Below are 13,683 nucleotides of genomic sequence, written 5' to 3' on the forward strand. Positions count from 1 at the left end.
GTGTTTTCTGCTGCATCTCCCATTAGTATGAATCAGTTCCCAACCTCTTTCCTGGGTGAACTGATGAAAGAGTTTCTGGGCAAAGACCAGACCTGGGACCAATGTGATGACCTGCCCCCTCCCCTGGAAGTAACCATCCGTTAAGAACCCAAGGTTGTCTAATAGAAATATATATGAGCCCCACATAAGAGTCACATACACAATTTGAGTTTTCCAACAGCCACATTTTTTTTTTCACAGAAAGTTAAAAAAAAAAAGGTGAAATTAATTTCAACCTTTTAACTCACATCAAAATGTTATATTATCAATTATGATCAATATAAAAATTCTTGACATGTTTATGCATTTCTTCTAAATCTTTGAAATCTGGTATATGTTCTGTGCTCACAGCACATCTCTGCATGGATTGACACTCTGCAAGTGCTCTGTGGCCACGTGTGGCTGGCAGCTACTCCACTGGGCAGTGCAGCTCTGGCTAGCTTTATCCTTAAGCAGCAACACCCTCCGTGAAGCTGAAGATAATTCTTTAATGGTTGCCATCCAGTGACCCTGGTGTGTTGTAGAAAAACTGAATGATGTCATGGAATCGCCCGAGTGAGCACCAGAGAAAAGTGTTTCTGGTGCCTTTTGCTAGAAAGAGTGAAAAAGCCGAATGGTAGGGTAGAACATGTCTCTAAAGTTATCTGTAACATAAATTTTTGAATTTCGATGTCAGGAGGTGTGCCTGGACCTACAAAAGAAAGATTTAGATAATTAGACTCAAGCTTACAGAAAAGATGACTGTTAATAGGGGTTTGTGAACTGTGATACCATAAGATGTGTGCAATGTCTGGCTTGGTGTCCCCTCACTGTCAGATCTATTTATCTGCCACCATCTTCATCCTGCTCTTACCCTATTTATATGCATAACGCTCCTCATTAGTATATGCACTTGCTCAGTTGCTGATGGGAACAATTTGAGAAGCGAGACTACTATAAAACCTAGATGACAGAAGTCATTACTTGATATCAAATATCGTCTGCCAGGAACTTTGAGATTAGAATAGAAGACACAGGCACAGAGTGAGAGGGAGAGAAGGGAGGGGAGGGAGGAAGGGAAGAATGCAATTCTGTGTAGGGAATATAACTAAAAGCAGAGGATTTCATAGCAAAAAATTCCCCAGCTACTGGACAAGCCACTGTTCTCATGAAATTCTCGAGAAAGTTTGCTTTGGGTTTCAGAAACATGTTGACTAATTCAAATACCTCCACAACACAGATGGTTGAGACATAGTCCCAAGCCTTCCTCAATTCCTTCTGAAATTAACGCATCCAACACAATGTTTTGCACACTTGCCATGCTCTAGACTTTATTCTTGATTCTAGGGATTCAGTGAACAGTAGTCAAGGTTTCTACCCTAGTGGAGATTGAGTTTATGTGTTGAGAGAAGAGGCTGAAAAGAGAGGTTGAGCAATGTAAACAAGTCAAACCAATAAATAAACAATAAAGTTCAGAGTTGGACCTGTTCTTCAAAGGCAACATGGTCATACTGTGGAGTGACTGGGAAAGCCTGCGCTATCAGTCAGGAAAGGTTTGTTGGAAACAGCGAGACTTGCAGTAGGGGGTAAAGGAGGAGGGTAAAGAGGAAGAGTGTGTGTGGCAGCCTGGGAAGGAGAGTGGTTGGTCACAGGAGAAGAGGGGGGGAGCCAGAAGTGAGGCCAGACCCGGCAGTGTGGGGCTTGCAGACTTTGTAAGGAGAATGAGCCTTCTTGCAAATGCAGTGAGGAGGTGTCCTGAAGTGGTCTAAGAAAGAACAGGCATGATCTGATGTATATTTATAACAGACCTCGGGCTGCTGAACAAAAAATGGAGTAGAAGGGGATGAGAGTAGAAGCAGGATCAGTTGTGAAGCTACTGCATAAGGAAGGATGCGGCCAGCAGTAGGGTGGCTGTGCTGGGGAGGGAGAGTCCTGGATGGATTTGAGAGGGATGGAGGGAGAATTGATAAGACTTGTGGTGAGGTTTGGATGAGTGACACGAGTGAGTAGAAGTCAAGCAGGACTTCCAGATGTGTGGTGGGTGAGAGGATTATAGGAAATAGAGTTGTGTCCTTGCCATGGGTTTGTTCGAGTTGCCTGTTAGTCATTCCTAATGGAGACAGGAGTCAGATAGCCAGCAATGACCAAGAGACCTGCATTCAGGTGTGAGGTCGGGGTTAAAGCTGTTTCATTACGGGAGTGGTGGCATATAAAGTTACAGGGAATCTCCAGGCACCTCGGGAGATTTCATAGGCAGAGAAGGGAGAAGGAGATCAGACTCCAAGCAGTAACAGACATGAGAGCTCAAGTAGGAGACCAGGGAGTAACCAATGAGGCAGGAGGAGGACCAGAAGAGGGGTGTTCTGACACCAGCAGAATCGGGTGTCTAGGGATCCCTGGGTGGCTCAGCAGTTTAGCGCCTGCCTTCGGCCCAGGGCGTGCTCCTGGAGTCCTGGGATCAAGTCCCACATCAGACTCCCTGCATGAAGCCTGCTTCTTCCTCTGCCTGTGTCTCTGCCTCTCTCTCTCTCTCTTTCTGTGTGTCTCTCATGAATAAATAAATAAAATCTTTAAAAAAATGGGGTGTCTAGAGCAGGTTGGCATCATCAGTTCTGATGTAAGTTCTTGAGAAGTTGAGGAAGAGGAGAACACAAGTATTCATTGGGTTTAGCAATATGGAGGATTTCTTTAGGTGATCTTGGTCTTTAGAGATGTGACTACGGCACCAATGAATTGGCCTCCAGCATCTCCTGCAGGAAACTTTCCCTACTTCTCCACATCATCTTTGCGGGCTAGGAGTTGTCTCTCTGTTCCACAGTACTGAGGTCTTTTCTCTGTCACTGGGCTACCATGTCCTAAATCATACCATGATTTCTGTTGAAATATGATTCTGTAAGACTGAGTTCTTTAACAGCAAAATTTATAAGTTGTGTTTTTGTTTTTTGTATTTCCTAGCACGAGGCAGACATTCAATATGTATTTTCTGAATTAATGCATGGAGTATTTTTGAATACTGCATTTTTGCTTGTGTTACTTACCCATGTGTTGTGGCAGGCAGAGGCCAATGAAGAGCACAGGTTTTCATATTCTGTCTGCTGCCCTCTGCCTTTTACAGTGGTGGTCTTGCTGGGCTGAGGGTAGCTTTGGTCCCTGGTTTGCACCCTCACCCCTCGGCTCCTCCCCCTCCCCCCCATACCAGTTACTAGTGGCAGCTTTGGAAGCCTTGCTTCGCTCTCTCCTTCTGGTCCTCTCTCCTTACCTCTTTCACTCATACCTAGTACCTTCTTGGAAGCACCTGTGAAAATAATTTCCCCTTTCAGAAACCACATCTCTTCCCCACCATCACATTCTTTGAGTGAAGTCATCTGCAATTACTTCATACAATTTACCACTTTTACCCCATTGCGTACTTACACATCTTCAGGCCTCAAGGCAACTGACTATAGCAACCTCAAAAGGGTTCTTTTCAGCAAGTTTCCTCTTTTTTTTTTTTTTTTCCTTGTGGTTATTTTCCCCATCAGAGCTGTGTGGAAAATTTTTTTCTACAGTATTTCTATCACTTTGTTTTCCACTTCATTATCCTCCTGTTGCGACACCGCAATTATACTAGTTGCTGTGGAGATATTAAGTGCATGCTAATAATGGAGGATTATTCCTTTAGGTGGAAGAATAGAAGCAAGAGGAGAATATAAGTCTTGTTTTTGTGCAAATGTTTCCTAGTAACAAAAATAACTAAGTGGTACTAAAGACTGTGGTGCAGAAATATCTATATGGGGTTGGCTTATGTTTGTTTTTGTTTTTGTTTTCTTTTTTTCTTTTTCTGGCTTATGTTTTTAGAAAGAATTGGCTTTCTTAACTAAAGAAGATATTAATTTAAGCTTCTGGTCCTCTTAGAGATGAAGTCCTTAGTTTAATACTTTATTCATTCTTTATATTCTTTGTCTAGTGTTGTCCCATAAAGACCAAATTTTTTGTGGACTTTTAAAATTTTTAAATCTTTTAAAACCTACTTCTTAAAACCTTTTTTAAAAAACTTTACTAGGGCAGCCCCGTTGGTGCAGCAGTTTAGCGCCGCCTGCAGCCCGGGGTGTGATCCTGGAGACCCGGGATCGAGTTCCACGCCGGGCTTCCTGCATGGAGCCTGCTTCTCCCTCTGCCGTGTCTCTGCCTCTCTCTCGCTCTCTCTGAATAAAATCAATCAATCAATCAATCAATCAATCAATCTTAAAAAAAATTTACTAGAGGATATAAATCTTAATATTGTTCATCCGATTTTTATTTAATGAAATCTTAGTTTTCCAAGGACCTTTTTTTTTTTTTTAAGGTTTATTCATTTTGGAGAGAGAGCTCATGTGAGCACGGGGTGGGGCAGAAGGAGAGGGAGAGAGAAACTTTTAGCGGACTCCTCGCTGAGCTTGGAGGCTGATGTGGGGCTTGATCTCATGGCCCTGAGATCATGACCTAAGCTGAAACCAAAAGACAGATGCTTAACCAACTGTGCCACCCAGAGGCCCCTCCATGGACTTTAGTTATTTATTTATTTTTTAAAATTTTTATTTATTTATGATAGTCACACAGAGAGAGAGAGAGAGAGAGAGAGGCAGAGACATAGGCAGAGGGAGAAGCAGGCTCCATGCACCGGGAGCCCGACGTGGGACTCGATCCCGGGTCTCCAGGATCGCGCTCTAGGCCAAAGGCAGGCGCTAAACCGCTGCGCCACCCAGGGTTCCCTCCATGGACTTTATTAGAATTAAAGTGATCATGTGTTCTGGTTTGCTCAGGATAGCCCTGGTGTATAACTGTTGTCCTGGTGTAATTATTAGTAAGGCTATCTTGCACTCTCAGAACTGGCCTGGTTAGGATGTTAAATTATGGTTACCCTAAAAGAGGCCACATTTAATTTTTTAATTTTTAAAGATTTGAGAGAGCGAGAGCAAGGGGAAGAGGACAAGGGAGAGAATCCTCAAGCAAACTCCCCACCAAGCACAGAGCCTGATGTGGGGTCGATCCCAGCACTCTAGATCATGACGTGAGCTGAAGCTAAGAGCCAGACTTTTAACAGATTGAACCACCCAGGTGCCCCAAAGGTCACATTTAACTAAGAAAACTAAGGGAATGAAGTACTTTATGTATTTTTTTTGTTTTAATCCAGATAACATATATGTACATATTTTTAGATAGCTATAGATGGATATACATATGTGGATTATATACATCCATATATACACAAAAATGAATGTGTTTTTCTTTTACTTCCTCCAATAAGTTTAAAACTTGCCAAATGTCATGAGGTATCTTGAAAGACACATGTATACTTATACACACATGTATACACACACACACACACACACACACACACACAAACATTTCTCATCTTAATAATTCCCTTTCACTAAAATTCGTTTTACTGTAATAATGCCTGACCTGGCTCTTCCTAAAACAGACAGGAGCTATTTTCAGGGACTAATGTCCAAATGTTAGCTATTCTGATTTGAAATGACTTCTCATATCTCGTTTGATTTCCCTCTGTCTAATACAAATGCTCACCTGTAGTTCACATGAGATTTTTTTTTCCCTGCATGTAGTAGGATTGGGTGTGTACCCTAGACTATTCCATTGTATCATCTATTAGCAGCTCAATTACTGATACACCCAAAGGTAGGACAACAGCCACTAGAATAAGAAAAGTCTTTTAAAATCTTGGATACTTTTTTTTTAAAAAAGATTTTATTTATTTGAGAGAGAGAGGACAGCATGAGCAGGGGAAAAAGCAGAGGGAGAGGGAGAGGCAGACTGCCTGCTGAGCAGAGAGCCCAACATCATGCTCCATCTGGGACCCTGGGATCATGAGCTGAGCCAAAGGCAGATACTTAACTCACTGAGCCATCCAGGCACCCAAAATCTTGGACACCTTGAGAGTAAAATGTACCCTTTAGATATTCAAACTTGCATTTAAAAAAATATGCACATTCCTTCCCTAATCCACCCCCTTTAGTGTCAAGTTTATTATTGTAAACACCCTGAAAATTGTATTAAGATTTTCATCATTGATTGAAGATCCTTGGGAAAATTTCTGGCAGTTGATGTTCTGGGGGACCTTGAGGTGGCTTGAAAAGAAAGGAAGAGTTAGTGAGTTGCCAGTATGGAAGGCTGTCTCTAGGGGTTTATCTCCAGAGAAGGGTGCTGACACATCCTTAAGTACATCAGGAGAAAACAAGTCGGTTGAAGGAGGAGGGCTTGGCAAGAAGCAGAGAGCACCCTTCTGTGCCAGGCTGGGTGTGCAGTTGTGAACAGACAGACATGGTCTCTCCCCTCAGGAGCCTACAGCCTAGTCAGGGAGCCAGCCACCTGATTAAAACAAGAAAACAAGTATATAATCACAAGTTGTGAAAGTGGGTCAGTGGTGCTGAGAAAGAACAAGAGGGGAGACCTTTCTAAGTTTGGGAAAGCACCCCTTGAGGAAGGAACATGAAAGTTGAGAAGCGAAGGCTGAGAAGATGCTGGCCGTTTGCAGCTGTTTGTGCAAGCAAAAAACCAGTGGTGATGTTGCTCTATCAAGGTGGGACTCGGGTTAAGTAATTTGTTTTGGATCATTTAGCCAATTAGTAGCAAATGAGGGGGCCCTTTGGATTCTTTTTTTTTTTTTTTTTCATTATTGCCTTTTTAGATAGTTTTTTCCTAACGACTCCCTTCCCCCTGTGAAATTTTAATGCCCTTTGGAGGATCACAAACCATTTCTTCCACCCTGAGAGCACCAGTTTTCACCAACGAGAATGGCCATTCTAGTAGTAATTGTCTGTGGGGTTCATTTTAGGACAGTCAGAAATAGGCTTCTATTGAGTTCACATAGTAGTATCCTTGGATCTCCAACTGGATTTGAAGTTTCTTGAGGCAGAGACCATCTCCAGGAGCAACAATAGTAAGAATGGATGGCACTTACTGTGACACTTTTTAAAATCTTCCTTGGGATTGGGAAGAGTGAAATAAAAGTGTCTGAAGTAGAGTATGAAAAATCCTAATTTATCTAGTTTAATTTTATATTTAGATGAAGAAACTAAGACTACTAGGAACGCTCTTTAATTCATTTTGGCACCATTTTCAGGACACTCTTGGTCAGGACCAAATTCAGGAAGATGTGGATCGTCAGGAGTAGTCCAGGTTTTATTGTATAGCCAGCCTGAAGATTGCATGTGCATCAAGTTGCGATCCTACCTAGGGAGATTAAGTTGGCAGATTCTTCCAATACTTTTCTAAGACATGATGAAGATTGTGAAAACAGTGCTGTATAGAAGGATAAAAAGGAAAATATGATTAAATGATCACTTCTATGTTTCAGAGGCAGCACATCTAAAAGGCAGCTCTATAGGAATTTAGGAGAAAAGCAAACTAAAGATACAGGAACCTTTTTAAGAGAAGGAAATTAAGGGAGTGATATCACTGTTTTTTACCACTGAGATTCTTTTGTCATTAAGGTTGCAATTATACACGTCTAAAGGATGTGAGTTTATCAAAGATAATTCATGTAATATATAAGGTTGGGAGAAATTCAGGGAATATATCTGAAATTGGGTGATGGAATTGGTTGGCCTCTTTTTCTGTATCTGTCTTTGTGTGTTCACATATGTGAACATCAAGCTTGTTCTAGTTTTCTGGCCAACGGTCATGGAAATTGGAGAAAAGGGCACCTGTCTAAATGACCAGGTCTTGTAATGTCCTTCTGTGCCTCTGAATTTTGGAGGTAGGCTCAGTGGATGACACAGACTTCTAAACTTTGCAGTGATTATTTACTTTTACTGTATCTTCATTCCCCCCCCCCCCCAGTCACATACAGATTTTAATTTTTCTTCAAGATCTCTATTCAGTGGTGTAACCCAAGTCTACTGCCCACTTCTCCCAACCCTTTCTAATCTTTCTTTTTGGTTGTTTTGTTTATCTTCTTGACAAGTTCATCACCTCCATAGTAGGTGAGCAAGAAGCAAGAAAGTTATGAAACTACAGCCAGGTGGACGTAATTTATAAAAATCCCTCCAAAGAGTAAAGTGGAAAAGACAAAAAGTAAAGATAATGCACAGTATCAGTCCCTAAACCTCACTTATATTCTTTGTGCTTCATTTGCACAAGCAGTGGAGCCCTAGCCCTACTTAGCCATCATGAAGAAAATGAAGCTGAATTGGGTTGGTTGGTTGGTTGAAATGATGTCCTTGCACTGCACTTCTAAAGTGCTATTTGTGAAACAATCAGGGTTGGATATATACTTTTTTTTATACAAGTACTTAACTACCTATTTTTGAATTCTGAGAATCCTTCGACTCCTTCCAACATGAAACCAAAAACAGGAGATGTTGACAAAATGCTTTTTTGAATCCTTTGTCTTCAAAGACATTTTTATTCATTTAAATGAGATTTGGTTATCTTCTATGAAGAATTTGGGTTGACTCTTTAAACCTAGTCAGAATTTAACAAATACAGCTGTCTGATGAGCCACCTTTATTATTAAATATTTGTTTTTAAATCATGTTACTAACAGTTTTTAAATATTATGTCTGGAAACGGAAGTAGTGGAAGTGATGTGTCAGCTGTGAATTGCTGTGGACACAGTTGTCAGTGAGAAACAGAATAAGCTGAGGGTGTGCCAACTACAGGACACTGGAAACAGAACTATGAGGCCCAGACTCCTGGGGGTCAGCCTCCATCCTGAGGCTGCTTTCACAGGAAGCAGTTTTAAGGTCTTACACCCTTTGGGTTAGGACTAAAGAGGAAAATCATTGTGCAGGAGGGTTCTACTTTATAAAAGGCTTTCAGGGTAATTAGGTTCTATGAACAACTGTGAACTGAAGATGTAATTCATAGGAGCCTTAAGAAGGCTTGATTGAAACTGAGATGTATTAATTTAAAATCACTGTATACCACTTACATGGAATTTTGCAAATGGCAGAAAAATATCTTTTGGACCTGGCCACTATTTCTTTAGTCAAATTTCTGTCTTATAAGCTGATATGCTTCATGTTGGCTGCATGTGAACTGATGGCAAGGTTCTTGGTAGAAGGTTCTTGAGGCAAAAGCACCTTGAGAACTCTTCAGTGAAGGGGCTTCATTAATGTGTTTGCCTACAAGAATGTTCTTAAGGAATGTCTTAGGTGTCATGTTGGAAGCCCCATTAAGTCTTCTCTAAGGTATGGTTTCATCCCAATACGGTTTTGCAAATAGCACGTTATGGATCTGTGCTAAGCGACTGCCTCCGTGTGCGTAGGCTGTACTGAATGAGTCCCTTAACTTCAGCAGTGATGAGATGTGCCCTGACATTTGGTATACAGAGCATGGCCTTCGTGTTTGTTGGAATGAACATGTATGTGGAATATGAAAACCTATGGGGGCCATGATGGAGTTATAGATCTAAACATATTATACCACAAAATGGAGTGTTGCCCTGACCACAGAGGTTGCTTCATCAACATTAAATAGTGTTTAGAATGCTCTCTACATTTAGAAGGCTTAAGTGCTTTTGAATTATAAAGCAAATTGTCTTTGTTCTTGAAGGATATATCAGGGCTGTTTTTGAAATTAACTTTGGAATATTGCTTTATAGCTTAAATCCCAATATTTGGAATATTTTTAATTTTGAAAAACTTATCACTATCTTAAATATGAGTGAGTTTATAGGTAAATTGAAGAAGTATTTTTTTTTTAATCAATAGGTTTGATTTTTTGGAGCAGTTTAAAAACTGCTTGCAAGTTTAAAAATTGAGCAGAAAGTACAGAGTTCCCACATGCTGCCCCTCCCCCTACTCCCAGTTTTCCCTATCATTAACGTCTTGCTTCAGTATCCTACATTTGTTATCATTGATGAGCCAATATTGATACATTATTATTAACTAAAGTCCATAGTCTACATTCAGGTTCACTCTTTGTGTTATATATTCTATGTGTTTTGAAAAATGTGCAATGACATGTATCCACCATTACAGTATCTTATAAAATACTTACTCTGCCCTAAAAATTCCCAGTAGTTTACCTTTACATTCACCAGCCCTAACTCCTAGCACTCACTGATCTTTTTTTTTAAAGACGTTTATTTTACAGAGTGCGAGGAGAGGGGCGGGCAGAGAGTGAGGGGAAAAGGAATCCCAAAGACTTCATGCTAAGCACAAAACCCAACATGGGGCTCAATTAAACAATGCTGAGGTCATGACCTGAGCCAAAATCAAGAGTTGGACATTTAACCAACTGAGCTACCCAGGTGCCCCTTTGTAAATATATTTTATCAAGTTGAGGAAGTTTCCCTGTAGTCTTAATTAACTGAGAGTTTTTATCATGAATGAGTGCTGGATTTTGTCAAATACTTTTTCTGGATCTATTGATATGATCATGTGATTTTTCTTTAGCCTCTTGCTGTGATGGATTACATTATTGATTTTTGAATGTTTAATTAGCTTTGCATGCCTGGTACAAATTGTAGCTATAGTGTATAATTGTATATATTGTTGGATTAAATTTGCTAATATTCTGTTGGGGATTTTTTTCATCTTTGTTCATGATGAGAGATATTGGTGGTCTTTTCTTTTTTAATGTTTTTGTCTGGTTTTGGTGTTATAGTAATGCCTCATAGTGTGATTTAGGAAGGACTCCCTTTGCTTCTGTCTTTCAAAAGAGACTGTAAAGAATTGGTATCATTTCTTCCTTAAATGTTTGGTGGAATTTACCCATGATGCCATCTGAGCCAGGTGCTTTGTATTTTGGAATATTATTGATTCAATTTCTTTAATAGATATAGGCTTATTTGGATGATCTGTTTCTTGTATGAGTTTTCTCAGATTGTATCTTTTAACTAATTGGCCCAGTACACCTAAGGTATCACATTTGAGGGCATGGAATTGTTAATAGGTTTACATTATTTTTTTTTTAAGATTTTATTTATTTATGAGAGACACACAGAGGCAGAGACATAGGCAGAGGGAGAAGCAGGTTCCCCACAGGGAGCGTGATGTGGGACTCGATCCCAGGACCCTGGGATCACGACCTGAGCCAAAGGCAGATGCTCAACCACTGAGCCACCCAGGCATGCCAAAGCCAGGTCTCCTAATTTAATGAATTATTCTTTGCCCATGATGTTTCTCCCAGAAAGCCCCTTTGCTTCTTATTTTCATATTTTTTGCTGCTGACAAAGAATAGCACACCCACTAATACACTATTACAGTTTAACCAGGGTACCATGAAAAGTGAATGTGTATACCCTGACTGGCAAGAGGACACATGCATGCATTTCTTTTACACATTTTGTTTGTTTAGAGATGTGATGGAGAACTGGGATTATATACTATCTGTAAACCTTTCTGCAAGTATAAGTTAAGAATTCTTGACTTTCCCCTGTAACAAGCTCTAGACACTTCAGGGAGATGGGGGTGGAGTGAATTGGGAGTTCTTTCTATGTGCTGAACCTCATCCTTCTCCTGAAGGTGGCATATTCGAAGGTCAAGGTGGCAACCAAGGTGTCCAAGGCTATAGAGAGTGCCCTGAAAGCAAGAGAGAAGAAGCATGGTCTTTAATAATGACATTCATAGTGTTTACTCCTTAAACTTTAACTTTTTGTGCTTGAGGCATAACCTCTGACCACACATAACTTAGAAGCTCAAGGAAAAAGCATGTGGCTGACTTACTTGCTCAGCATCACCGTCCCATTTTGTGGCAGCTCATTAGAGCCTCAGGTTCCACCATCAGGCTTCTGGTTTACATCTAAATGCTCAGCTGTGGCCCCTACCCCCAACATGTGTTCATCATCCCAGATCTCTGGGTGCTTTGCTTCATCTTCCTTTATCTTGCTCAAGACTCAGTTACAAAAAGTTCTATCAGTGAGCCCCTCATTTCACTTCCTTCTTTTTTCTTCCTCTTTTCTAGTTATTCCTGGTTCTTTCATTGTTCTTCTATTTGGACACCAAATAATTCCTGAGAGTTTACTTCCTCGACTCTCATTTTGTTCCCTACACATCATCCTTAATCTAATACTTACAAGAAGACCTTGGGGCACCTGGGTAGCTCAGTTGGTTAAGTGTCTGGCTGTTGGCTTCAGCTCAGGTTGTGATCTCAGGGTCCAGGGACCCCTAATTCAGAGTCTGTGAGATTCTCTCTGTCTCTCTCTCTTTAAAAAAAAAAGGGAGGGAGGGAGAGAGAAAGAGAGATCGATCTTAAAAGATGTTGGCTCTGTGAAATAAGGATTATGTCACTATACCAGTATGTAATTTGCCCTGGCATTGTTTGGAAGGAGTGTTGGAAGCCTGTTGGATGAGACCAAGAGATGGGTGGGCACAAGGTAAACCAGGTAAACTATAAAAGAGTTGAAGGAGGAAGTGTAAATTATTCATTTTTAAAACCAGGTTTCTTACCAGAGAAGCAAACTGCTGATAACTAGTAAGGAAGCCAGAGTCAACCACCTCTTAGAAATCTTAAGAGCAAGGACAACAAAAGAGTAGGAGAGAAAGAGATAAACTGGAAGAAATGGTCCCAGATCCAAGAGATTGGCATGGCTGGGAATCTGAAGGAGATGGCTGAGGGAGAGATGGAAGGTTTGCATGGTTTAGCTCTGGATAAATGCCTTAGGTGTAGCTTGTCTGCTTCTTCTGTTAACTTACCGGGTATGTACAGGGTACTGTAGGATCCCAGTGGTTTTGGTTGTAACACTTAATGTGTGTCCTGAGGAGCTACACTGCCTCCAACAGATATAGTCTCTCCTTGACCAAAGGTGAACTCTCTCTGGCAGCCTCTTACTAATAACAGCCTCCTCCCAAATTTGTTTCCATCTTAGTTCATATTTATCCATGTCTCATTTTTACTTCTAGCTTCATTTTTATTTTAAAAGACAAGATTTTATTTGAGCCAGAGTCATCATAGTGCATATGTACAGTTTGCTTTAATTTTATGAGCTATATAATTATGCCATATTTAACCAGAGGGGCTGACCTCTTTGCTGTTTGGTGGTACATTACCACAAATGGTATCTTGCTAAAAAGAAAACTTTTAAGTTTCTAGGACAGAGTATTTTTATTTGCTTACCCCACACACAGTGACCAAAATGAAAAATAGAGTTTATTATTTTTATCCTCAGTACATAATGATATCATTATTAGACTTTGTGCTTATGGTGTTTTTTTTGAATTGTAAATATGGTAAATAATATTTGGAAATTTGTATTGGGATTTTAGCCTCATCTTTTCTCTTTAACTTTTTAATTATAATAACTACTTATGTTTATCTTAGAAACATTTATACCTGGATAAGAAGGAAAGTTTAAGTCACATATAAATCTATCACCTGTTACTATTTTGCATTATATTTGCATCATTTCCTTCGAGAAGGCTTTCTTTGTTCAGTCTTCCAGAATGGATTAGGGCCCCCTCCACCAACTCCACATTTTCCTCTCTCTCCATCGTACCAGTTTGGTAAGTATAGCTATGTAGTCGATTGTTAGTAAAGATTTACTTGTCTCTTTTCTGTAAACTCCATGAGGGAAGGGACCAATTCGGTCAGGTTTTCTACTATCTCCAGGGCACACAGCCAATGGTTATTTGTTCATAGCCTAACTCCTTCGTTGTAAGATAGTAGTCAGCTGTGTTCCTGAAGAGTCCTGTGTAAGCTCCTTGCAAGTCAGATAAGGAAGTCACTGAAGTAATCCTA

The 13,683-nt window shown here is 40.3% G+C and overlaps 1 protein-coding gene and 1 long non-coding RNA gene across 23 annotated transcripts in view; one reads left to right on the forward strand and one right to left on the reverse strand.

Moving 5' to 3' along the window:
* Positions 1-13,683, forward strand: part of SGMS2 (sphingomyelin synthase 2) — a 130,564-nt gene that overhangs the window by 58,999 nt on the left and 57,882 nt on the right. The window lies entirely within an intron of this gene.
* Positions 5,768-13,683, reverse strand: part of LOC140623465 (uncharacterized) — a 42,015-nt gene continuing 34,099 nt past the window's right edge. The window contains exons 2-4 of the long non-coding RNA XR_012023082.1: positions 11,454-11,528; positions 6,751-7,299; positions 5,768-6,366 (exon numbers count right to left, since the gene is read on the reverse strand). This is a non-coding gene — a long non-coding RNA (uncharacterized lncRNA). The remainder of the gene's footprint in view (positions 6,367-6,750; positions 7,300-11,453; positions 11,529-13,683) is intronic.

The sequence above is a fragment of the Canis lupus genome, chromosome 33 (assembly GCF_048164855.1).
Source record: "Canis lupus baileyi chromosome 33, mCanLup2.hap1, whole genome shotgun sequence".
Taxonomy (NCBI): domain Eukaryota; kingdom Metazoa; phylum Chordata; class Mammalia; order Carnivora; family Canidae; genus Canis; species Canis lupus.